At 32.9% G+C, this 25,738-nt stretch overlaps 1 long non-coding RNA gene across 2 annotated transcripts in view; it reads left to right on the top strand.

Annotated features, from left to right (window-relative positions):
• LOC144381281 (uncharacterized) overlaps window positions 1-25,738 on the top strand; it is a 476,574-nt gene that overhangs the window by 379,697 nt on the left and 71,139 nt on the right. Inside the window, exons 3-4 of one of the 2 annotated variants that reach the window (XR_013446184.1) lie at window positions 10,967-11,029; window positions 18,680-18,711. This is a non-coding gene — a long non-coding RNA (uncharacterized LOC144381281). The remainder of the gene's footprint in view (window positions 1-10,966; window positions 11,030-18,679; window positions 18,712-25,738) is intronic. The other variant, XR_013446185.1, reaches the window with a different exon arrangement.

The following is a 25,738-nucleotide window of genomic DNA, read 5'->3' as shown; positions in this document are numbered from 1 at the left end:
AAGGTGCTCAGAAGAAAGATTGGATGGAGGCAGTGTAAGACACTAGAACTTCCCTCTGTGATGATGGTGTATAGGAGATGATTAGAAGCTGCTAACTGAAAGGCACAAAACCTCTGTCCATCTGGACCCAACTCTCACAGAAAGCAAAAGCCTTAAAATACTGGGGAACTGACAGCAAGCCTTCTCACCCTCAAAGGAAAAGATTGATTGTGACTGCCAGAGTGTAGAAGTGGAGGGTGATAAAAAGAAATCTGCCCAAGAGATGAAGACGGGGGAAAGGATATAGTCCTAGACACATTATCTTAAACCAATACCATTAGAAATCTGCTACTATTGTGGGAGATGTGAAAAACTTTCTCCTGCACAATAAGAAGATAAAGGCAGAAAAAAGGCAGTATTTGGCTGCCACAGGAAGCAGGGCAAAAACAATGAATAAGCCCTATCCCCAAGGTCCAGGCATTCAAATCCTCCCTAAGACTGTTCCTAGATTAGACAAACAACTGTATCTGCAATCCACCACAAATCTAGTAATCATTCAAATGACAAGCAATGAATGCCTTTTTTTTTTTTTTTTTCTCCAGAGGGGCAAGGGCATAAAGACATTTTATGGTAAAGACATACAGATAGAAGTGAAAACTGGCTATAAAACACTAGTATACTCCAACATGCCAGCCTCCATCATAAACTCAAGGCAATGGCAGCCAATTTTGCTAGCAGAATTTAAAGCATAGCAACAAAATAACTTCATTTCAGCTAAGCTCCAGACTAAACCGATGTAAACCACCACAGTGACTGCATGAAAGAAGAAGTATGCCTATTTTCAGGCATAATTATAATTTATTTAAGTCTCTACTGTACTACAAGTGATATTGAAGATTTAATAAGAAATTAAATACACACAAAAAAATCAGGGTTAAAAAAAGTGTGAATCGAGAACCAAAATAATAAACATAATAAGACACCAAAATGACCCAGGTGCAGGAATTATTAGACAAGGTCTTTAAAATAATGGTGATTAATTGGCTAATATAAACAACATGGATAAATTGAGAGTTTCAGAAGAGATGGAAATTATAAGAAAGTGTCAAATGAAAATGTTAAAATTTAATAAAGTATCAGAAATAAATCATTCCTTTGATGGCTCATAAATAGACTTAAGACAGCTAAAAAATAATAAATGAATTTGGAGATATGTTACTACAAGTTATCAAGGGTGCCTGGGTGGCTCAATTGGTTAAGCATCTGCCTTCTGTTCAGGTCATGATCCTATGGATCCTGGGATTGAGCCCCATGTTGGGCTCCCTGTTCAGGGGGGAGTCTGCTTCTCCCTCTCCCTCTGTCCCTCCTCCCCATTCAGGCACTCTCTCTCTTTCTCTCTCAAATAAATAAATAAAATCTTAAAAACAAACAAACAAACAAACAAAAAAGTTATCAGAACTAAAAGACATAAGAAAACAATGCAAACAAAATTTAAAACAAAATGAAAAAGAGCTAACCATACAAGAACTGTGGGACAATATCAAACAATCTAATATATATATACAATTGAAGATCCATAGCAAAAGAGTAATGGTGACAGAAAAAATATTTGAAGAGATAATGGTCATGAATTTTTAAAAAAATGATGGACATTAAACTCTCAAAATTCATAATACCATAAAAAGGATAAATGCAACAACAACGAAACTCTAAACATATTGTATTCAGACTGCTGAAAATGAAAGGTAGAGAACATTTTGAAGGCCACCATAGAAAAAAGACACATTACATATAGAAAAACAAAGATACAAATTACAGTAGAGGGGAGGGTGGCCAAGACAGCAAAGTAAGAGGACCCTAAACTCACTTCATCCCATGGATACAACTAGGTAACATTCACATCAGTGTAAATAACCCCCAAAATGACCCAAAGTCTGGCAGAACAAACTTCACAGCTAATGTAGAGAAGAGGCCACACTGAAGAGGGTAGGAAGGGTGGATACATAGTAGGAAGCAAAACTGTGGTCATCTGCTGGGTCAGGAGGGAGGAGGCTGCAGGCACAGACAAGGGAGAGAAACAGACTATCATATCACACCAGGGAGCCTGCGTGGGGAAGATGAGTCCCTATAACAGTTGGCTTTGAAAACTAGAGGGCCTGAATTTTGTGAGTGCTTACAACCAGTGAGACTTAAAGCCTGGAAAATCAGAGGGCTCAGCTCTCAGACAACCCAGAGGTCAAGAGGAAGCTGAGTCCCTACCCTTAAAGAGACAGCATGATAAACAGCCCAAGGATGTACAGCAACAGAGTGGAGGATTTCAGTGAGACCCTTAACAAAGAGATTGAAAACATAAAAAAGAACCAATTAGAGATGAAGAACACAGGTGAAATCAAAAATATACTAGATGGCATAAATAGCTGGCTAGAGGAAGCAGAAGAATAAATTAGCGATATGGAAGACAGAGTAATGGTAATTAATCAAGCTGAGCATGTGAGAGGTAAAAATATGCAAATTGAGAATAGACTTAGAAAACTTAGTGACTATATCAAGCATAATAACACTTGCATTATAGGGATCCCAGAAGAAGAGAGGAAAGGGGGAAGAAAATATACTTGAAGAAATAATAGCTGAAAACTTCCTAAATCTGGGGAAGGAAACAGATATCCAGGTCCAACTGGCACAGAGATCCCCCAACAAAATCAACACAAGGAGGTCCACACTGACATATAGTAATTAAAATGACATGAAGTAGTGATAAAGAGAGAATTTTAAAAGCAGCAAAAGAAGATAGTTACAAACAAGGGAAACCCCATAAGACTATCTGTGGATTTTTTAGAAGAAACTTGGCAGGCCAGAAGAAAGTGGCATAATATATTCAAAGCGCCAAAAGGAAAAAAAATCCACAGCCAAGAATATTCTATCCAGCAAGGCTGTCATTCAGAATAGGAGGAGAGATAAAAAGTTTCTCAGAAAAACAAAAGCTAAAGGAGTTCATGAACACTAACCAATTCTATAAGAAAAGTTAAAGGGGACTCTTTGAGGGGAAAGGAAAGAAGAAAAACAGAAGTAAGGAAAGTAGGAAGCATAAAAGCAATAAAAATAAATATATAGATAAAAATCAGTCAACAGACTTACAAAATAAAAGGATAAAGTGTGACACCATATACCAAAAACATGGAGGGAAGGAGTAAAGAATGAGCTCAATTGCAGTAAAAGCAAATATGATATAAGAACAAAATAAATAATAAAAAAAGGGCAGATAAGATAGAAACAACTAGCATGATGAGAAATATAAATATAACCATATCAATAATTAAATATAAATGGCTTAAAGCCTCCAAGTATAAATGGTGTAAAATACAGAAATTGATTCAATTTAAAATCAGGATCTAACTATATGCTATCTACAAGAAACATTCTACATATCAAGATATGGGCACATTAAAAGTAAAAATATGCAAAAGGCATACTATTCAAACACTAATCAAAAGAAAGCAGACATGGATATATTGTCAAATAAAGTAGACTTCAGAATAAGAAATATTGCCAGGGATAAGCAGAGCCATTATATAATGATAATGTGGTGAGTTCATTGAGATGACATGACAATTTTCAATGTTTATGCACCTAACAACAGAGTTTTAAAATACATGAAATACAAAACAATGGAACTGAAAGGAGAAATAGACAAATCCACAATTATAGTTGAAAAGTCAATATTCTACCCTCATTAAACAACAGAATAAATAGAAAATCTCAGGTATAGATAGTTCCCAACCTATGACAGTCTGACTTAACAATGTTTTGACTTTACCCGGTGTGAAAGCAATACACATTCAGTAGAAACCATACTTAGAATTTTAAATTTTGGTATTTTCCCAGGCTAATGTTATGCAGATGATACTCATGATGCTGGGTGATGTCAATTAGTAGAAGCTCTCAGTGATTATGAGGGCAAACAAATGATAAAACCAGTCTGTATCCATACAACAATTCTGTTTTTTTCACTTCCAGTATTGTATTTAATAAAGTACATGGGATATTCAATACATTATTGTAAAATAGACTTTCTAATAAATGATTATGCCCAACAGTAGGCTAATGTAAATGTTCTGAGCATGTTTAAGGTAGGCAAGGCTAATTTATGAAGTTTGGTAGGTTAGGTGTATTTTCTACTTATAATTTTTTTTTAATTTATGATGAAATTATCAAGTTATAACCTCATTGTAAGTTGAGGAAGATCCATATATAGGAGATTTGAACATTACTACCAACCACCAAACAATAGGAGACACATATTCTTTTCAAGAATGCATGGACTATTCATTATTACAGCCCATATTCTTTGGGGCATAAAACAAACCTTGACAAATTTAAAAGAATTGAAATTATGCAAAGTGTTTGTTTTTTTTTATAAGATTTTATTTATTTATTTGGCAGAGAAAGACACAGTGAGAGAGGGAACACAAGCAGGGGGGAGTGGGAGAGGGAGAAGCAGGCTTCCCACGGAGCAGGGAGCCCGATGCGGGGCTCAATCCCAGGACCCTGGGATCATGACCTGAGCCGAAGGCAGACGCTTAACGACTGAGCCACCCAGGTGCCCCCAAAGTGTTTTTCTATCAATCAGATTAAATTTTAAGTGAGTAACAGAAAAATATGTGAAATATCCCCGATATTTGGAAGTTAACAAACTTCTAAATTACCTATGGATCAAAGAAAAAGTCACAAGGGATTTGAGAATATTATTTGAATTGCAAATTCAAATAAAAGTAGAGACAGAACACATGCAAATTTGGAGATCACAACCAAGTATGAGAAAAGTCTTTAGAAATTAAATAAATGGAAGGGCATTTAGCTAGCTCAGTAGGTTAAGCATCTGACTCTTGATTTCAGCTCAGTTCATGATTTCAGGGTTGTGAGATCGAGCTCCATGCCAGTCTCCACACTCAGTGGGGAGTGTGCTTGAGATTCTCTCCCTCTCCCTCTCTCCCTACTTGTACTCTCTCTCTCTCTCAAATAAATAAATCTTTTAAAAAATTAAATAAATGGAGAATTATATAGTGCTTATGGATTGAAAGACACAATTTGTCAAGATATTAATTCCCTCCAAAGTGATCTTTGGCTTTAGTGTAATCCTAATCATATTCCTTTTAGGATTTTGTGTGTGAAAATTGGAAGCAGTTTATTTGGAAAGGCAAGGGAAATAGACAATTCAGTTTGGAAAACAACCTAAGAATTTGGAGGCCTCTCACTTCTGACAACATTTAATATGAAGCAACAGTAATAAAGACGGTGTGGTATTTTGTAAAACAAAGACACATAGACCAATGGCACAGAGTAGAAAGTAAAAAAATAGATCCATACATATTTGGTCAATTAATTTCCAACAAAACTGGTAAGGCAATTCAAAGGGGAAAGGATAGTTTAGTTAATAAATTGGTACTAAAAACATTGGGCATCCATATGCAAAATAAATAAAATTTAAACATTTGCAACATATTTAAAATTAAAATATATCATCAATTTAAAACTAGAACTAAATTAAAGCAGAAAACTTCAAGAAGAAAACACTTGAGGATATGCTGAGACTTTGGGAAAACCAAAGCTTTCTTAGGTAGGACACAAAAACATAAAATAAAATTTAAAATTATATATTAGACATGATCAGATTAATCTTGCCTGCTTTTTGAAAGACACCATTAAGAAAATGAAAATAAAATGCATATCCAAAAATAGTCTTACAGTGTATCCAGAATATGCAAAGAACTAACATACCTCAATGATAAGAGAACAAACAATGTAATACAAATGAAAAAATAATTGAATAAATATTTTATGAAAAAACACAGAGATAGCAAATAAGGGTGTAAATAAAATGGCCCTCAACATCATTAGTCATTCTGGAAAATGTAATTAAAACCACAATATATCATTACATGCTAGTGAAGATGCAGAGCAAATATAACCCTCAAGCACTATTGGTGAAAAATGCAAAAGTTACTATGATTTTGGAAAACAATCTTATAATGTCTACTACAGTTAACCATATATTTATCATATTACCTAGCAATCTTTCTTGTGTGTTTTCACTCAGGAGAAATAAAAATACACATCTACACAAAATTTTGTACGTAAATATCTAATCCCTGAAGAAATGCTTAGTTTTCAAGAAATTCTATTTTTTTCAATTTTAACTATATTTTGTGTTAATATTAACAATCCATGTTCTTAAAGAAACCATGATAGGTTTCTTTTTTTGTGTGGGTTAGACAATTTTATAACTTCTGAGTTGGACAATAATTCAGAAACAAAGACATAGTCTTAACATATCCAAAGACAAGTCTTCAACCTGCAAAACTATTTCACTGCCAGTTACCTCCCGTTGCTCTCAATTCATGGCATAATTATGATGCTATTTCACATTATTATGCTATTAATCTGACAACTATTAGATAAAAATAGTATCATGGGTACAAAATAGGATAAGATAAGCAGTAGATGTCCCTAGGGTAATTTAAACATAAAATAAAAAGTTTTAAACATAAAATAAAAACAAAAGCAAAGTTTTGTTTGTTTACATGTAGATATTATTATAAAGGATATGACCATATGAATTAACTTTTCATTTATAAGCCTGAAATTCCACAAAACTTCCTATAACTCACCATACCATTAATGGTTTGTTCTTTCTCATTTAGGAGTACATAGAGTGAGCAAATTTTATGATTATCTCTTTTTTAAGAAAGCAAAACTAAAATTTGCAAGCATCTCTTTGGTAAGACAATATATATGTATATATTGCAGAAATAGAATGTGTGATGCTTACCATTTTACTGTGAAAAATATCTTCCCATTGAGTGTGCTTATTTACTATGTAATCTTGCTATTAGAATGTAGAAACTTTGATTAAACCTGCCAAAAAGTGGTAACATAATTAAAACTATATATTACAAATGGCCCATTTTGTCTGCTCTGAAGCACACACACACAAACCTCAAACCAACAGTCCACTTTAGAGGGCAATAGCCATATTCTTGCCTCAAGAGTTGACTATGACTTGTGGACAAACTCTAGATTTGAGGAAAAAGTCATCTGGCAAGCAAATAGAAGATGTTAATTGAAGTGATAGCTAAATTTATTCATTCATCTATTTAACAAATATTTATTGCATGCTTTTTATGTTCCAAATATTGTTCTAGCTTCTGAGAAGTAAATAAATAATGTGATTTCAAATAGTGTTAATTTCTATGATGGAATTAGACAAAGGTAAGCATATGAAGAGTAACAGAACAACCTACTGAGAGGAGTTGTTTAAACAAAGAGATGAGTGATGAGAAGAAGGAGGGATTACCTCATTAATTTTTTTAGGAAATTGGTTGGCCACATTCAAGTAAACATCACAAACTTAACATATCCAAAGACAAAGTCTTCAACCTGCAAAACTATTTCACTGCCAGTTACCTACAATTGCTCTCAATTCATGGCATAATTATGATGCTATTTCACATTATTATGCTATTAATCTGACAACTATTAGATAAAAATAGTATCATGGGTACAAAATAGGATAAGATAAGCAGTAGATGTCCCTAGGGTAATTTAAACATAAAATAAAAGGCCAAATGCACTGATAATTATTTGAGAAGGCCATATATTAATTTTCTCTAATATTCTTTGCTCATGGTTAATTCATACTTGCTGAGGGCAAAATAATGAAGTAGGAGACATGTTAGGAGTAACTCTAGATTTGTAATTGCAATTAAAATCTTTAGATTGTAATTCTCTTTTAAACCTTGAGAATTTTACATGACCATTTCTTTCTAAAAGTACCATAAGCTCAATATCTAGGTGTGGAAATTTAAATGGCATTGTGAAATGAACCTTTTTAAAAGCATCTTAGATTCAGTCTAAGGCTAAAATTCTGATTTAAATGTATGACAACTTTGCAATACCTATTCACTTAATCTAATGAAATAGCTATTACTTTGATAAAAATGTGTTAATAGAAAATTATATCAGTTGCTTTAATATTTACTTTGTATTAAGCATCATCAGCCAAAAAAAAGAAAAAAAAAGACATGCCCATTTTAAGTATTGCAATCATTATGACCTTTATCTTTTCAGCGACCTGATTGTGCATGCGTGCAATGTGTTTAGTTTAGACTTAACCTTCATTTACCTTAAAATTTGAATCAATTTTTCAGCATATTACTCTAAAGCTATTTATTTTTCTAAAGTGCCTATCAGCAAACGCAGGAATATTTAGCTCTTTAGCCCATACTTCAGAATTCTAATAAATAATTGTCCCTATTTGAGGGTTTAACTTGTTAAGTACATACACACACACACACACACACGCACACACACACACTCACACATTTTGGACTCTGAGTCACATGTAGAAATGTTTCTATAAATATGCTTGAGGACATTTTGGTTTTCTATAATTTGTTATAATCAAAACATAGTAAATGTTAACATAATTGCTGCTGAATGATTTGTTGGGAAACCTTAATCAAGGATTCCAAAAATGGCCCAAGTCATAAGTAACAGTCAAATTCCATGAGATCAAAATTACACTCAAGATACCAAAACTCATCTCCTGAGGATGGCCTTCATGAGTCAAGCTCAACTGATTTTCCATGGATTTTTTTTCTGCAAATGTTTAATAATGTATTACTTTCTATGTGGCATGGCTCTAAGTCCTGTTAAGGCTATCAGTGAGTATAATTACCTTAAAAAAATAAGCCTGCTTACACAATGGCTCTGAGTTGCCAGCATATTTTTACACATAAGTAGCATCACTGGATTCAATCAGACTAAGCATATTCCACATAGAGAAATACAAATAATATGAAATCAATGGTCAGTGTGATATTCTCTTATTTTGGAGGCTATTGTTGAATTCATACCTAAACACTCTTCCCATACATTTGAGCCAAATGGAGATTCTTGGGAGGGTTTAAATTTTAGGTAATCATTTTCATAACATAATTTTCACAGTTCTATGAAAAACAACTCCAATTACATGAAAAACTGAAAAAAAAAAAGGAGGGAGAAGCAATGGAGGAAATTAAAACAACTGATTTCTGTTTTACCAGGTCCTCAAATTACTCATGAATAGTGAATTAGAAGCTTAGAAAATTGCTTCAATCCTTTCTAGAGTATAAATATCCTAGAGAAACATTAAAAATAATAGTTTGGAAAATAAATATAAGGCCACCTTCCACTTAGCCTTGGATTTTATTGATCCAAACAAAGGTTTAAGAGAATGGATTGAATAAAGGTGAAGGAGAAGGTAACTAAGAAATGGGACAACCTTACAAAACCTGGAAATTAGTTATTTTGAAATGGGAAAAATACAAGTATTATGGAAGGCATTCAGGTCAGGAATGTTCCAAGTACTTTACGTAGTTTTAATAATAAGGGCATACAACATGTTCTCAACCCTTAGATGATAAAAAAAAAAAAAAAGCTGTCTTGCTAATATTAAGTTTAATTATAAGGTTCACAGTGGTTCCACAAAACCTGATCTTAGGACATGGCAGTCATGCCATGATAGGAGAAGCTCTGAAAACAATTCTGAAATTAAAATGGTGCAAATTCATCCCAGGAAAATTCTGCAATAGTGGCAAGTAAAATCAGAAAAAAAGAAGCTAATATGGTATTCACATATTAATTTAATTATTTAGATTGTATAATTTTAATTATTTAGAATATATAATGTCCATGTGTACTAGAAAAGGAAGCAAGAATAGAAACTACGAAGAGTTGGGAAAACCTTGGAATTTGCTTTGGTTTTAAAAGGGTTTGTTTTCCATATTCTTCCTTACTTTTTTTTTTAATTCCCAGCATCAGATATCCACACCTTTAGCAGAAATGAAATTCTAGTAGAGACATCTCTGAGGAGACATAATGGAGTATTCCTATACTAAGGCACTGATTCAGTTGTCTCAGAAGGAAGAAATAGAGTCCAGGAAAATACGTTTCTTGGCGGTGATATATTAGGTATAGTTTATATACCTAATATACCTATATACTTTATATGCTTAATATATCATCCAATATATAGTATATAGTTTATATACCTAATATATGAACTACATATAGTTCAATGCGGTATGATTTTTATTTACTGTATTAATAAGCTCTCAAAGCCACCAACAAATTGAAATAGTTCAATTCAGATTTACTAAATGATGTAGCATAAGCAGTATCTTTTAATTACATGCCAGTAATTCGTTCTCAAACTTATCTTTTATGTTCAATGGAATTAAATAGTCACTCAAGATTTTAGACTAAGTTAATAGTATTTGGGGAATGTCAGGGTCATTTAGGTCCTTTATATCTGATTGCTGCTTCCTATAAGATTAATAAGAGCTCATTAAGCTAAATCATACTTTAAATCTTATTTCTACTTCTTTTTCCTTCATTTTGCTTGTGAAACCCTCTTAGGGCTTGAGACAGGGAGATCAAATTTTCTTTAATCGCTTTACCTCAAACTTAAATTTTCATGGTATGACTGATGTAGTATATCTGGTGGTTACGAGCTCTGTCACAAGAGAGCTAATAGATCATCAACAAGAAAGACAAGCAACGTGGATTCAAAATCTGTATTCAAAGAGCACCTGTGTGTGTTTGGAACTAGGAGCTAGCCCAATCAGATATTAAAACATAGTATAACATCCTATAACTAAAAACAGTGTGGTATTGACTAATAAAGTGGTAGAACAATTGAAAAAAATTTTTTAAAACACTCAAATGATGAAAATACATTATATAATGTAGATGACATCTGAAATTGGTAGCACAAAATATTTTCAAGTGGATATTACATTGAAAAATATAAAATTTATCCAATTTCTTACACCATATCCAAGAATATATTCTAACTGGATAATAGATCTAAATATTAAAAATGGAGACATTCAAGTATGTGTTAAGTAATGGGTTCAACCTGTTGAGGTTTTGACTGTGTTTTTTTCAGAATCTCCCCACCATGAGTTCGTTAGAGTTGACCAAAAGAAAAACTATGGCAATATCCAGAAAGGTAAGTGGTCTCACTTTTGTGACTAAATATGATTGACTTATTGCATTATTAGCCTACAAACTGACTCACCCACCTATGTAGTATTTCAGGTGGACTCAGTAGTCACTTTAACTTAAAATAGGTGGCATTGATTTTCTCATGAGAAAGTTGAGTGAGGCAGAGAAAGTAGCTGAGAAATTGTTAATGAAGTAAAAAAAAAAGGGGGGGCTGTAAACTAACCGTTCATGGAGATTGAAAAAGTAGCAAATTGTACCAAGCGGGAAGAATGGTGACTTGTGTTTGCAGTTGCAGAACAATTGGAAAAAACTGTCATCTACAGTAACTGGGAAGACAAAAAATTTTCTAATAAACTCTGTCACCCTGGAAAGATGATTTATAGGCAAAATATATAAAAGTGTCAATTCATGTTTTAACTGTCTATGATAAGATACAGAAAGAAAGATGAACTAAAGAATGAAATATTCAGTTTGCAAGCAGAATTTAGATATACTAGAGTAGCACCAAATACGATAAGTGAATCTGTTTCTTATCTCCAGACTCTCATCAGTATAAATCTCCCCAAATAAAAAGTTAAACAAGGTCTAAGGGTGAAGATTAAATCCATGGATAGGGCTGTAAGACTTTTTTAAGACCTTTATCGAATCTGAGTTAATGCCTAACAGCCTTTAAGCTTGACAAAATGACTTAGAATTTTCACTGCTTCCATTGAAGATTGATATATCCTTGCAGACAAAGTTCTGTCTTCGTAAGAGTACAGAGGTGGCTTTGAGCACATGAAGTGCACCTGAATCAGATTCATAGAAAGCTGATAATTTTTTAAAGGAATTGTACTAATGATTATGCCACATGCTTAGTCTACAAGATACAGAAATTCTTTAAGAAGAAAAAAAGTTTTGGGCCTACAACTTTCTATAATCAGGAAACAGGTGGAGAACGCTGTTCAGCTTTTGTTTTGGTGACCTATTTTGATGTAATAAATTATTCAAACATGTTCTCCTGGTTTTGCTAGTCAAAAATTAGGACAGAATTTATCTGGATGCTTCTTTTCTTCCCTATCATGTTGAATGGGATAGTTCACTAGACTACATTCAGCTTGTACTGGCACTGGTCTGCAAGGTCCAAGAAAGCTTTACTAAAGTATCTGTCACCTTGGTGCTCCTACACATGGCATCTGTCTCCATGTAGTTATTTAGACTTCTTCACATGCATATTGGGACTTGTCAACTTGATGCTCTTAGAAAGTTTTTGACGACCATCATATGAAAAAACCCAAGCTAACCTTCTGATGATGAAGAACATGTGGCCCAGTTACTTTTATTTTTAATTCATTCAAAGCTTATTTCTATTGCATACCTCTTGTCAGTATTCTCAAAATTAGAAAGTTCTAACTACTTCCTTAGTATCTTGAGATTCTAAAGTATTTGCCTTGGCTTATCCTTAAAAAGAAAGGTAAAAACGATACCCCATATTGGTTTATATTTTTTTTCATGGAGTTTGGTTACCAAGGTGACTATTCCCATAAGAAATCTCAATATCAAATATAGGGAATAATAATGATTTTATTTAAAAATTACTTCTATGAGAGAACTAGGATATTTTCTTTAGAAATGAAAAAGATTTTCATGTTTATAACTATTCCTTACTCAATTGTACTTGAAATAAAATAAGGAACCTCAAAACATAATAATCCTTCAACTTCTTCAAGTTTTATTTTCCAATGTTTTAAGATATTAACTTTATGGTATTAGATTCTAGGGATGTATCACTTACAGTGTTGCATAATTTATGCTCCAGTAGAAAATAGTTAATTATGAAAATGTTATTTTTAGGCTAATTCAGAATACTTATAGATTCCTATATAAATCTATTTTTGGAAAGGTTTTACCTCAAGATACTCTTTTCAATATAATTTCTGAAATATAATATCCAACTACTATGGCTTCTTGACAACTTATTCAAATTTTAATTATATGAAACCAGAAATTTTGACAAAGAGCAGTGGAGATGACTTGTTTCTTTTCAGTATCTGAGGTCTAAGCTAGAAAGCAAGACCATAAGGACTGTAATCACCATAAAGCTGGTGGTTGACAGTAGCTGTTGGCTGAAAACTTACCTATGTCTGTTGGTGAGAACATCAAAAGAATATAAAGACAAATAAACTGATAGGTGAGAAATAGTATCTCAGTGCAGTTTTAATCTATCTCTTTTATTTAAAGGTTGATAATCATTTTTATGTTTAAGGATAATTTTTAATTATTATTTATATCTATTTTTTATTTTAGAACTTATTAATATTTTCTTTCTCTCACTTTTAGAATCTCTTTATATATTGGGGACATTAATTCTTTATTAGTGACATCATTTGCAAGTATGTTTTATTTCCATCTGTTTTTCCATGAGAAATATTTTTATTTTTATGTTACCAAAATTACCATTCATTTTCCTTACATTCTCTGGAATATTAATGATAGACAATTTTTCCCCACTTTCAGTAAAGGAACTTACTCATATTTTGTTCTTGTTATTTGTATTACATAGCTTTTGCTATGTAACAAAGCACCTGACTTTGAGTGGTTTAATGTGGGTTGGTAATTTTTTTTTTTTCTGTAAGGGGCCAGAGCATAAGTATTTAGAGTTTGTAAGCTATATTGTACCTGTTTTGACTGCCCAACTCTGCCATATTTTGCTGACTCCTGTTCTCTTCCAACACCTTTGTTTTACACATAGAAAATTTGGCATTATGCACGCACGTTTTAGTTATTTGCTTCTTAGATGAAAGGACACAGAAGGCTGAGCCATGAGCAATGGAAAACACTGGAAGAGAGAATCATGCTCAAAGAACAGAATAGTACAATGAGTCAAAATCCTTGAAGATACAGAGGTCAATTAACTGTGAAGTCACATCTAGGGATAAAATCTGGGTTCCTCTCTAAGTAAGGAAAAACTATCCTTCAATAATGCATAAAGTAGAATAACAAAATTATAAGATTTTTAAGATTGTATAATTGATACTGCTTATTTAAATAAATTTATATTAAGTAATAAGTATATTGTAAAAATAAAGGAAAATTTATTTTTATCACTGAGCCTGAATAGTATAAGTTTATTGATTTTAAATTGGGCATATTAAAATTGAAATGATTATTATTAATCTAATGTTTAAAACATTTTTCCATGAAACAAAGTTGCACCAAATATATAAAACTAAGGCAAAAATGCCATGTGTTATTTTTGAAGTAAATTATAAATAAATTTAGACATCAAATTTGATAAAATATTTAAGAAGTAAAAATTGTGTTAGCAGTATATTAGGATAAATAATTTTATAATTATTACATAAATGTGAATTTGGAAAGTCACTTTTCTGGCACATGTTCTGAAAATTAATGATAATATTTGGGGGGAAAAGAGCTATACTATAAATCACTTGAATAGGACATAATTCCAGATTATTGACTTTCATAGAGGAAATTACTCTAAAAATTATCTTAGAAGAGAGCATAGAAGACTATTTATTCAAAAATCTTTGTGTTCTAAAAGCATAACTAGTTATTTCTGAATGCAACTAATGCATTCAGAAACTGTCTTTAAAAAATTATAAACAATTTCTATGATATAGGGATTCCTGCCTACATCTATTCTTTAGTGATAGTGTGTGTTTACGTTTGTGTGTTTGTGTGTGTGCAGAAAAATGGAGAGAGAGAAAGAGGGGTTATATATTTCTCTTTGATAAACTGAAATTTTTTTTCACTGTGATTCTAAATCTAGTAGTTGTTCTGTAAATTTCTATAATGGTACCTTTATTTTCTCAACTGGAAATGATGTCCAGCTGCTCTTACAAGCTGAGAATTGGCCTAGTTAAATTCTATAGTCAGTAATAACACTTAGTACTATTATACCTTATGATCCATACTGCCATTAAATTTCAGTTTATATGGTAATCTTGGTGTTAATGGGAAATACTTCAGTCAATTTAATTTTTCTCTTCTGTATTGAGAAAGATACTAATACCAAGTTTTATTCTGATTATTCACAGTAACTAAAATTATAACTAATTTTGACAGAATAGATAGTTCCCCAACTGTGACTCATTTTTCCAAAGGATCAGGGGTCTTTGGTTGAATTTATTATCTCATAGAAAAAGCAAAACCTAAAGTCTAACTTGAGATATGCTTGTCGCTTATTTGCCAATGTTATGCTCTTTCTATGTGGTATATCAAGGACCCATAATGCCAAACATAGTTTACATGTATGATGTATTTTAAACAAAGGGACCTACGATTTGTCACATGGACTTTTGTTTGAAGTGACTATGAAATAATACAAATGATTTTAACAAAAAATTCATCAAAAATAAATATTTACATTATAAAACAATTATGTTGCAATTCCACTTATACTAACATTGCTACAGAATTATTTTTAGTATTGCCTTTAGAGTTAACCCAGTGGTTTATGGGAATTGGCTGGCACTAGCTCAAGTCATTTGTACATATTGCTTTCCAACTCTGTGTTTGCTAATACTCCACATTGGTAGCTTAAAATTGACATTTGTAAGAGTATATATACCTCAAAAATTGTCAAATGCTGTGAATTAAGGTTCTCCAACCTATGCAGATCTCATTGTTAAATAGTCACCACCATAGCATACCACTGGGTCAACTCACTTTTTCTTTTTCAGTTCAGTCTATTGTAACTTTTTTTTTTTTTTTTTTACCATTTCTATTCTGTGCCAAGCCATTTATTTAGGATATATATACTAGTGACAGATTCCTTTACTTTCCATTTATCTGAGAATGTCTTGATTTCCTCTTCATTCTTAAAGGATATCTTTACAAGAGATAGAATTCTGGAATGACAATTCTTTTATTTCAGTACTTGAAAAGTGCCATGTCATTTTCTTCTGATTGACATGGTTTCTGATGAAAAATCTGCTGCAATTTGAATTCTGTTTTCCCCTGAGCAAGGTACTCTTTCTTTCTCACTGATTTCTAGAATTTTGTGTCACTTGTTTTCAGTTTGTGATAAATCTTGATGTGGATTTCATTGGAATTATCCTCTTTGAGTTTGATACTGTCTCAAATCTGTAGGTTTATGTCTGTTGGCAAATTTAGGAAATTTTCAGCCTTAACCTTTTCTTCCTCCCCTTCTGTGGCATCATTGATACAAATATTAGATATTTCAAGAAAGTATAGGCCACTGAAGCCTGTTATTCTTTAAAGTCTATTTTCTCTCTGTTGTTCAGGTTGGTTAATTTCTATTGTTCTATGTTCAAGTTCACAGATTCTTTTTCCTGTCCTTTTCTTTCTGCTATTGAATCTATCCATTGAGATTTTTATTTGATTACAGTATTTTTCATTTTTCATTTTTTTTTTTTTAAGAGAGAGAGAATGAGAGAGCAGGGGAGAGGAGCAAAGGGAGGGGGAAGAGAGAGATTCTTAAGCAGATTCCACACAGAGCACAGAGCCCAACACGGGGTTCGATCTCACACCCCTGAGACTGAGCCACCCAGGTGCCCCATATTTTCTGTTCTAAAATTGCTTCTTCTATCTTCTATTTCTTTTCTAAGATCTTCTCCTTTTTACTTACTTCAAACATGTTTATACTTGCACATTGAAGCATTTTACAGGGTAGCTGGTTTAAAATCCTTTTCAGATAATTCTGACATCTGTATTATCTCAATGTTGGCATCTGTTGATTGTATTTTCTCATTCAAATAGAGACTTTTTTGTTTATAGATGAGTGATTCCCTCATGTTCTGGATATTTGGGGTGTTATGGTTGAAAAACTGGGTCTTATTAAAATATGTTTTAGCAATTCTCCTAGGATACTGTGCCAGGGAGGGAAAAAGGAACACTGTTTTTTACTGACAGGTGGAGATGAGAGTCCAAATTTCTCATTCATCCTCCTTTCAGACCAAAGGGAATTTCAGGCTCTGTACTAGATGTCCACTGATATCATCTTAACTGAGAGGATGAGGAGTGTGTCATTACTCTTCCCCATGTGGTCTCCACTGATGTGATAGGGAACAGGTTCATTACACTGGGTGGTAATAAAAGTCCTGAATCCCTTCTGAGCCTCCTCTCACACCCCCAATGGGGAGAAACAGGGATGCTTTGTTGCTGTTGGTTGGGAGTAAAGTCCAGGTTCCCCACATATTCTCCACTTACACCAAAAAGAAGGAACATATTACTTCCCAGCAGGGATAAATATCCTGAATTCTCACCCCATTTAACCTTCTCTGAAACCACTCTACCAGACAGTAGGCAGTTAGGAGTTTCTTATAATAGCCTGGTGAGAATGGAGATCTAATCTCCACTTAGTCTTTCCTGAAGGGGGTAGTAACACTACAGTATTTTTTTGTGATATTTTCCTGGAGTAGGGTCATCATTGTCTGAAAGCTTTCTGTCTTGCTTGGCTGTCACTTTCCTGGTCATTGAGCTACAGAAAGTAGGCTTTACATGGACTTTTTGGCTTATGGCCATTGGCATTTCTAAGTTACTGACTTCATCACTGAGTCTGGGATAAATAAGGCAAAAAAGGAAACTCAGGAAAGTCACTGCTGTGTCATTCCTTGGTTACCACAGTCTCTAATAGCCTGCCTCCTTCTCTCCACATTTCAGAATCTTCTTATATTTATTCTGTATATCTAATTTCTAGGATTTTTAGCTCTACTAACTAAAGAAATAGGAAAAATGTATCTAGCTCATGTTGTCTAGAGACAATTTCATCCAACTTTTAATACCCAAGATATTGCCAAATCCAGATAATTTTCAAGCAAGTGTGTATGTGTGTATATGTATGTGTGTCTGTGTGTGTGTGTGAAAATGTTATTCAGATGTAATACTGATGTATTGACACAGAGAACAAAGTGGGAAACTGTCTATGATGCAATATCAAATATGGAATTTTCAAAATGTTTTGAGGTATGACAGTATTACTTGAAAAAATGCATTATTCGCTAATTCAGTTTTTAAGAATCACAACACTTATTTAGATGTTTAGACTGGATTTTAAAATTAACTCACTGCTTTAAAATCTCTAAACAATCTCATTTTAGAGTTTTGCACTTATGAATTCAGAGTTTTGTGAAGGCCTTCTCAATATCTATATGGTCTCTAGTTATGATTCTTTTGCCATGAGAACACTGACCTTAAAATTTTATAATATATCAGAGAATGATATCCTCACAATTATATTAGCCACTAGTTACTAGATGGGACCAGAGTAGAGGAACTAAAGTACTTAGCTCTCAAATCAAATTGACTAAGCATTTGTTTTGACATTTCTCTCTTATCAGAATGACCTTGAGCAAGTTACTTAAACTTTCCATCATTCAGTTGCCTCATCTGAAAAATGAAGATAAAAGTATCCCCAAAGGACTATAATTATATTTCAATAAGATAATATATATAAATTCCTTAGGCAAATAACTGGCACATAGAAAACACTCAGCAAAAATCAGCTATTAATAAACATTACCTATTAATGTTATTACACTTAAGTATGAGCCAGTTTATTTTCATATGTTCATAAATAGTTTTATTCAAATATTCAAAATTATACCCTTGTCAAATAAAGACATCATCAGAGAGAATATGTTTTGAAACTTTGCTTTTTTTATAAAATAAAGCTTTCTTTATTTTATAGTGCAACCTAGATCAAAGAATAGAAATATAAATGTAAGTGGATTGCTTTATTTATTTTCTAATTTTCCAGTAAAATGCTTACACTTATTGGGTGTTTATTAAATGCCACAGGTTCTTCTAAATGCTTTTTATGGTACTGCTATCTCCATTGTGCCGATTAGGCAACTGAGGCACAAAGAAGTAATGACAAAAAGTCACATAACTATTATAAAGTGGAATTAGTTTGCCACGGTTTGCCATATTTTTGAGCAACACAATAAACTGTTTTGTATGTAATTTTTTTAAGATTTTATTTATTTGAGAGATAGAGCAAGAGAGCACAAGCAGGGGGAGTGGGAGAGGGAGAAGCAGACTCCCACTGAGCAGGGAGCCCGATGCAGGACTCAAACCCAGGGCCCTGGGATCATGACCTGAGCTGAAGGCAGACGCTTAACCGACTGAGCCACTGAGGTGCCTGGTTTTGTATGTAATTCTAATACAATCTTAAATCCTTTAAAATTATAAACCAGGAAAAATTATTATGTATGCATTTAAATCATTACTTTGTCATACTATACTGTATTCTCATTCATATTGGCGTAAAATACAAAAGGTATGAGAAATCAACACAAATGAAAATCATTACATATATTTAATCCATCAGTGAAACAGAAATACAGGAAACATTGTCAAAATTGGAAACCATTCTCATTAAATAATAAAAAGGTAATTGTTAAAATTTTCAAATAAAACTATGAGTTTCAAGAAAAGCCATTTCAGTGGTGCCCGGGTGGCTCAGTCGGTTAAGCATCTGCCTTCAGCTCAGGTCATGGTCCCAGGGTCCTGGGATCAATCCCCGCATCAGGCTCCTTGCTCAGCAGGGAGTCTGCTTCTCCCTCTCCCTCTGCTGCTCTCCCTGCTCATTCTCTCTCTTAAAAAAAGAAATAAAATCCTTAAAAAAAAAGTCATTTCTTATTTTTCTATATTTATATATACAAACATATATATACATTCACACTTATATATGTGTGTTCATATATGTATATATATATATAAATAAATTCTGGTTATGTCCTTTAAAAATACTACAACAAAATTACTATTATTTATTAAAATTATTTATCATAATTTTGTTGTATTTTAAAGGGATAGCCAGAATAATATATAATATGAATTATATATATATATATTAATTTAAAACAAACCTCAGAAAAATAGTGTTCTCTTGTTTAATTCTAACTTGCAAACCTAGAGTGACTATAATGGTTACTATTGCGTTTCATTACAAATATATACACTTTAAAAAAAACAACAAAAATATAGAATCTTTTTTACATATAGAATTTAAACATACCTTAAATTTATTTTTTCACCAATTTACAATGAAATATTGAAATCTACATAGCAATCTTTTTGAGGCCTTTTTAAAATTTTCACTCATGTGTAACTAGGTTTATTAGAGTTGAATAATTCAGTAACCATGACAATGGTAAAATAATTAAGCTGACAATGTACCAGAAAAATTGTTATCAGAAAAATTATCAGTCATTTCTTTATATCAGTCTGTTGTATTTCTCATAGTTTTGGTATATTATATGTTGATGATCTGTTCTCTCATAGTCTGAAAACTATAACACTTTGTGATTTAAATAACTCTCATCATAACATTTCATGAAGTTGTATCAACCTATAATATCAGCAGTACAAAAATGCATTTTGACATGTGCTAATTTATTTAAAATGCCATAGTTAAATTACCTTAATTAAAAGCTAAAATGTTTTTATTCAGTTTTCCAAGATTATTTGAATCGCCTTTTTTGAGAAGAAAGGAATTCTTTAGATGTTATATTTTTTTCTGTTCTTATTTTGTGTTGTGTATATAGTAGCTATTTTATATTTTGTTTCAAGAAATGATGCTGAGTTTGGAAAATCATCCACATATGAGAAAAAAAGATCAGGTACAGAGCTATGAAAATCCAATTCACAATGGCACCATCATAATGATAGTGACATTAATATTGTAGTGACAAATAGAAAAAAAGTCGAGAGGATATTTAAAAGGTTGAAGGTTAAAACATAAGATTTTTAAAATGATGCATATTTTTAAGCAGCTGACTCCAACATCTTTATTTTATAAATAGGAAACCTGACACTGGGTGTGGTTTATCATGGTCCATGGCTTATTAGTAAATTTTATTCTTCAAATTGTTTAACTATGTTAGTCCAATTAATGATTCTCTTTAATCTTGACAATGTTTAAACTGCACAACAAGAAGTGGTTGTATGGAACTGAATTAAGAATAACTAAGTAGGCCCCAAGAGACTACTTGGGGGAAAAAAATAAGGTTTTTCCTATACTCTCTTTTACCTCCATATAGGCAAGAGGGAGATGAGTTAGAAGTCAGACATAGAAGTCCAAGTGATTGGTGATGCTGACCTGCATGAGAGTGATACAAATTATGTGGAAAGAAGGGATGAATTTGAGATGTGGTTTTGAGGTGGAAGGGGCAGATTTGCTGACACAATTAGATGAAGGGGAGTTAAGGAAAAGGAGGAATAAAAGATGATAGGCTTCTCCCATCTGGCATGAGAAATTGGTACCATTTATTGAGACAAGTAGACTCTAAATGGAATAGTTTTGGAAAAGGGACGAGTTCAATTCTAGTCATAATTTCAGAAGTATTTGTGGCACTAAAATGGAGAGGTCACTTAAGTAGTTGGATGTAGAAGCCTAAAGCAAGGTAGTGGTTTTATCTAGAGCATCTATTCAAGTGTCACTATCCTAATGATATGATTCAAAGAAATGGAGGTAAATATGATCAATCAAAAGAGAAAATATAGATTGTTCCCCAAATGTCCAATATTGATACTATTAATGAAAATCATAGTAATGATGTTATCTTAATAATATATTAATACATTAAATTAGTATTATACTGAATATTAATTTATGTTTATAAAATGATATTAACACTATTAATTTTAATATATTAACATTAAATATGTATTAATATTTAATTAAGTTTAAAACCCCAGTAACTGATATAGCTTGGTGGAAATTCAAGTTTCTAAGGATAAAGAGAAAATTCTTAATAAGATCTACAGGGTAGATTAATACATGTCAACAACAAAAACCCTAAGGAGATAATAACCTTATAATCAACAATCTATTTCTAAGAGAATATGGATTAAACTACAGTAAAACAAAAATTGAATCTAAGAGAGAAAAAACTCTAGACCCCAGTAACCTCAGGTATACAAATTTCATAGCAGAAGAACATTCATAATCATATTTTATATTGACTAAGGTTTAATTCATCTTTAAAAATGAATAGAGTCATGGGGGCCTGGGTGGCTCAGTTGTTAAGTGTCTGCCTTCAGCTCAGGTCATGATCCCAGGGTCCTGGGATCGAGCCCCGCGTCGAGCTCCCCGCTCAGCGGGAAGCCTGCTTCTCCCTCACGCATTCCCCCTGCCTGTGTTTCCTCTCGCTGTGTCTCTCTCTGTCAAATAAATAAAATCTTTAAAAGAAAAAATGAATAGTCATTACTCTACCTTATCTCATAATTCTCAATTGTTTTAACAGAAAAACAGAAATTTAAGGAAAATTGACAGGTACAAAATCAGAGTGGAAGATTTAAACTATATCTTTGTCATCAAATACTATGCTGAACCATATGAAATTGCCAATATTTGACTATTTTGATCTACAAAAAATGGCAAAATAATCAACTAAAAAGCAACATCACAGAGTTTGAAGAACACATTTAGAACTTCACTCTGTTTAGAAGTAATAAAGACAAAATCCCTGTTTTCACTGGGCTTACATTCTCCAAACAATAAATATGCTTGACCTAATGGATGTTAAAACGGATTAGAGAGAGAAAACTTTCTGAATTTCTCCATATTTCTGTAAGAATGTATAAAGAATGTTTGTTTTCATTTTCCCCAGAAATACTTCACACATCACATACCATTAACATTATATTGGTGGTCATTTGTTTAGTTTATTGATTTTATCCAGAATGATAATAAAGGGGCGCCTGGGTGGCTCAGTCATTAAGCGTCTGCCTTCAGCTCAAGTCATGATCGAGCCCCACATCGGGCTCCCTGCTCCGTGGGAAGCCTGCTTCTCCCTCTCCCACTCCCCCCTGCTTGTGTTTCCTCTCTCGCTGTGTCTCTCTCTGTCAAATAAATAAATAAAATCTTAAAAAAAAAAAAAAAGATAATAAAACTTACCTCCCAGACAGTGCCAAATGATTACAGCCCAGATTAGGTAAACTCTAGAGTGCCAGAGAGACTGGAACATTATCTTTATAGATATTTAATGACAAAAAGGAGAAAGGCCTAGAATAGGAAACCATTTTTAAGTATGAAAAGATTAGACACAGAGATCATCTGGCTCCTGGATAGACTTTATTTATCTAGATGATTATGGTTAAGATTCAAGTCCCTTACATTTCAAAGGAGACCTTTTCAGAAAGGGAGAAAGACAGCTGTCTCCTTCCTTTTTGTAAGCAGAGAGTAATAATTTTTCTTCATCTTTTGCTTATGGGGCACCCAAGTATCATGTAAAACAATTGACCTGGCACTTACTCCATTGCCCTAGGGATAAGGACTACAGCAAATGGAGGGTCAATGAACTATTTACAGTGAGGTATTTAAGAATAAATTTCTTTTTGACCCAGAATACCTCATGTGATCCTGAGATAGTGAAACTGAAGACTCCACAAAGAACTGCTTTTTTTGCTCCTTTTCCTGCTTCTCTTCTTGCTAAAACCTGTACCTCCACCTGATACATGCTTTATAGTACAAATAATGTATGTCCTCCTTGTAAGTGTCAAAGAGTTAATAATTTCGTTGTAGTCTTACAGCACAATAAAAAACATCTAAGGAGTGGCTAGGAGAAGTTGCCGTTTTTGTTTTCCAGTGCTACTGACTCCAGATAATTTTGACACCAAGACCCCTGGATCCAGGGCATAAGTGACTTATGGAGGACACCTGAGCACTTATCCTTGTTTTGACCAGTTCCTGGATTCCTGAGAGGAATGTACACCAGACCATAATCCCCAGTAAAAACCCTGTACCTGAAGTAAAGATGGAAATCACTATTCCTTCCTTTCTGAGTCTCCAAGACACCGTCTATATCTGCACTCTCTATATACCTTCAATAAACTCTGTCTCACTTTGTCTTGGCTCATGTTTGATTTCTATTCTGCACAAAGCCAAGGACCCTCTTGTCTGGTCCTGCAGGACCCCCTATGGGTCCTCAGACCCAGCCAGCCTACCTCAGTCATTGAGAATAAAATTAACAAAGGCAAATATTAAAACCCAACAGGTAACTTTGTATCAAACAAAAATATACATATCACTTAAACAACTTTGAACTATTAAAAATAAATAAATCTCAACAAATTCTGAAGACAGATATTATACAGTTTTTCCCCTTACCCAAGCACAAAATAGAATCAATAAGAGACTGAATAAATTTTGAAACATCAGTACAGTGGAATATGAACCATATTTTTTCTTGAATCTTGTATTTCAAACATCATGTAGAATTTTTATAGACATACAAGCATAAGGAATTCTCATGTACCTAGTATGTAGCCTCCAAAACATTAAGCCATAGCCGGTCCTGCCTCTTCTGTAACCAATTAGGGATAATAATAGTACTTACCTCCCAGAAATCCTATTTAATCTAAGATGAGGTTGCTGTAGCTAGTATTGTACCCACCCCAGAGGATGAATTCTAGACACTAACTTCTTCTGCTTGTCCTGGCACTCACAGAGCTGAGCCATATTCCAACAAAAGGCATTACCAACAAGGCACCCAAAGGCATATTCCTTCTGACAAAAAGCTATCCTTTTCTGGAGCATGCCATAAGGAGTAGTGAACTGGACAATGGAAATCCATTTCAGTTATCTCCTTTTTATCCATGTAACCAACGCGATATGTTTTCCTCATATTTTTTAGATTCCTGGTGTTAAAGGATTCTTAATCTAGTTGATCTCTGAAAGTGAGTTTCAGAATTTGAAAAAAGGGCTCTAAATTAAGTGCCCGCAGAAGTCACTCTGCAGTAGTGCTAGGTCATTAGACAAAAGTGTTCAAGACTACATCAACCTTAGAAGCCCAAAGATGATAAAAATTCACATTTCTTATTTTAGAATAAATCCCCTCAGTATAATAATTTTACTCTCAACTTTTAAACTTGGTTGGTTTATATAAAACATCAAACTGGTAATAAATAGCATTTATGATTCCACATACATGATAAAAGTTATCTTGTATTTTTATTTAATATTAAATGTGTAAAAAAGGCTGTGAAGTGATTCTTCTGGCCACAGGTCATAACAATTTTTTAACTTCCTCTTAAATAAATATTTAAACTAATCATACATATATGAGTGTGGTTAATTTCATTTAGGTTAAGTTAGCTCTTAAAATTCATGACAAAATAAACCACATATTATTATTCAAGTCATAAAGTAATGTAGGTCTAAAATAACATCATTTATAATAATCAATAACTGAGAAGTTGATTCAAATATTCTGAAAGAAAACAAATAAAAGTCAAGCACAGCAACAAAAGAATGAGGTAAATAATCATTTACATGAAATGACCTGGCTTTTGCAGCAGATTAAGTTTGTCACAACTCTAAATTAATGGTAATTTTTTATTGTGAAAAACAAAGCTGCATTAGAGAAACCACTAATAAGTTTTCTAATGCTCAGAGCATCAATCTCAAGAATTAAAATCTCAAGTCACAAGACCCAACATATTCATTTAAAAGAATCGGTCTCCATGCTTTGTGAACTTTCGAAGCAAGCACAATCAATTGAGCAAAGCAGTAGAATCCATGTACTTTCAGTATTAAAAAGGGGTTGATCATAATAATTAATAGTTTACATGATTTAAACATTTATTAAATGTCTTTACCTATAATAACTTAAATGTTAATAATAATCTATAAGCCAATATCTTTTTATGGAAAACTTTTAATTTACCAGTCATTTATGACTACTAAATGTTGCTTTGCTCAAGACAGAAATCAAAGTGCTTTACAATCCACCCTGTTTTC

This window comes from Halichoerus grypus, chromosome 3 (assembly GCF_964656455.1).
Source record: "Halichoerus grypus chromosome 3, mHalGry1.hap1.1, whole genome shotgun sequence".
Lineage (NCBI taxonomy): Eukaryota > Metazoa > Chordata > Mammalia > Carnivora > Phocidae > Halichoerus > Halichoerus grypus.
Note: the sequence above shows the minus strand (reverse complement) of the source record. Positions and strands in the feature narration are given on the sequence as shown.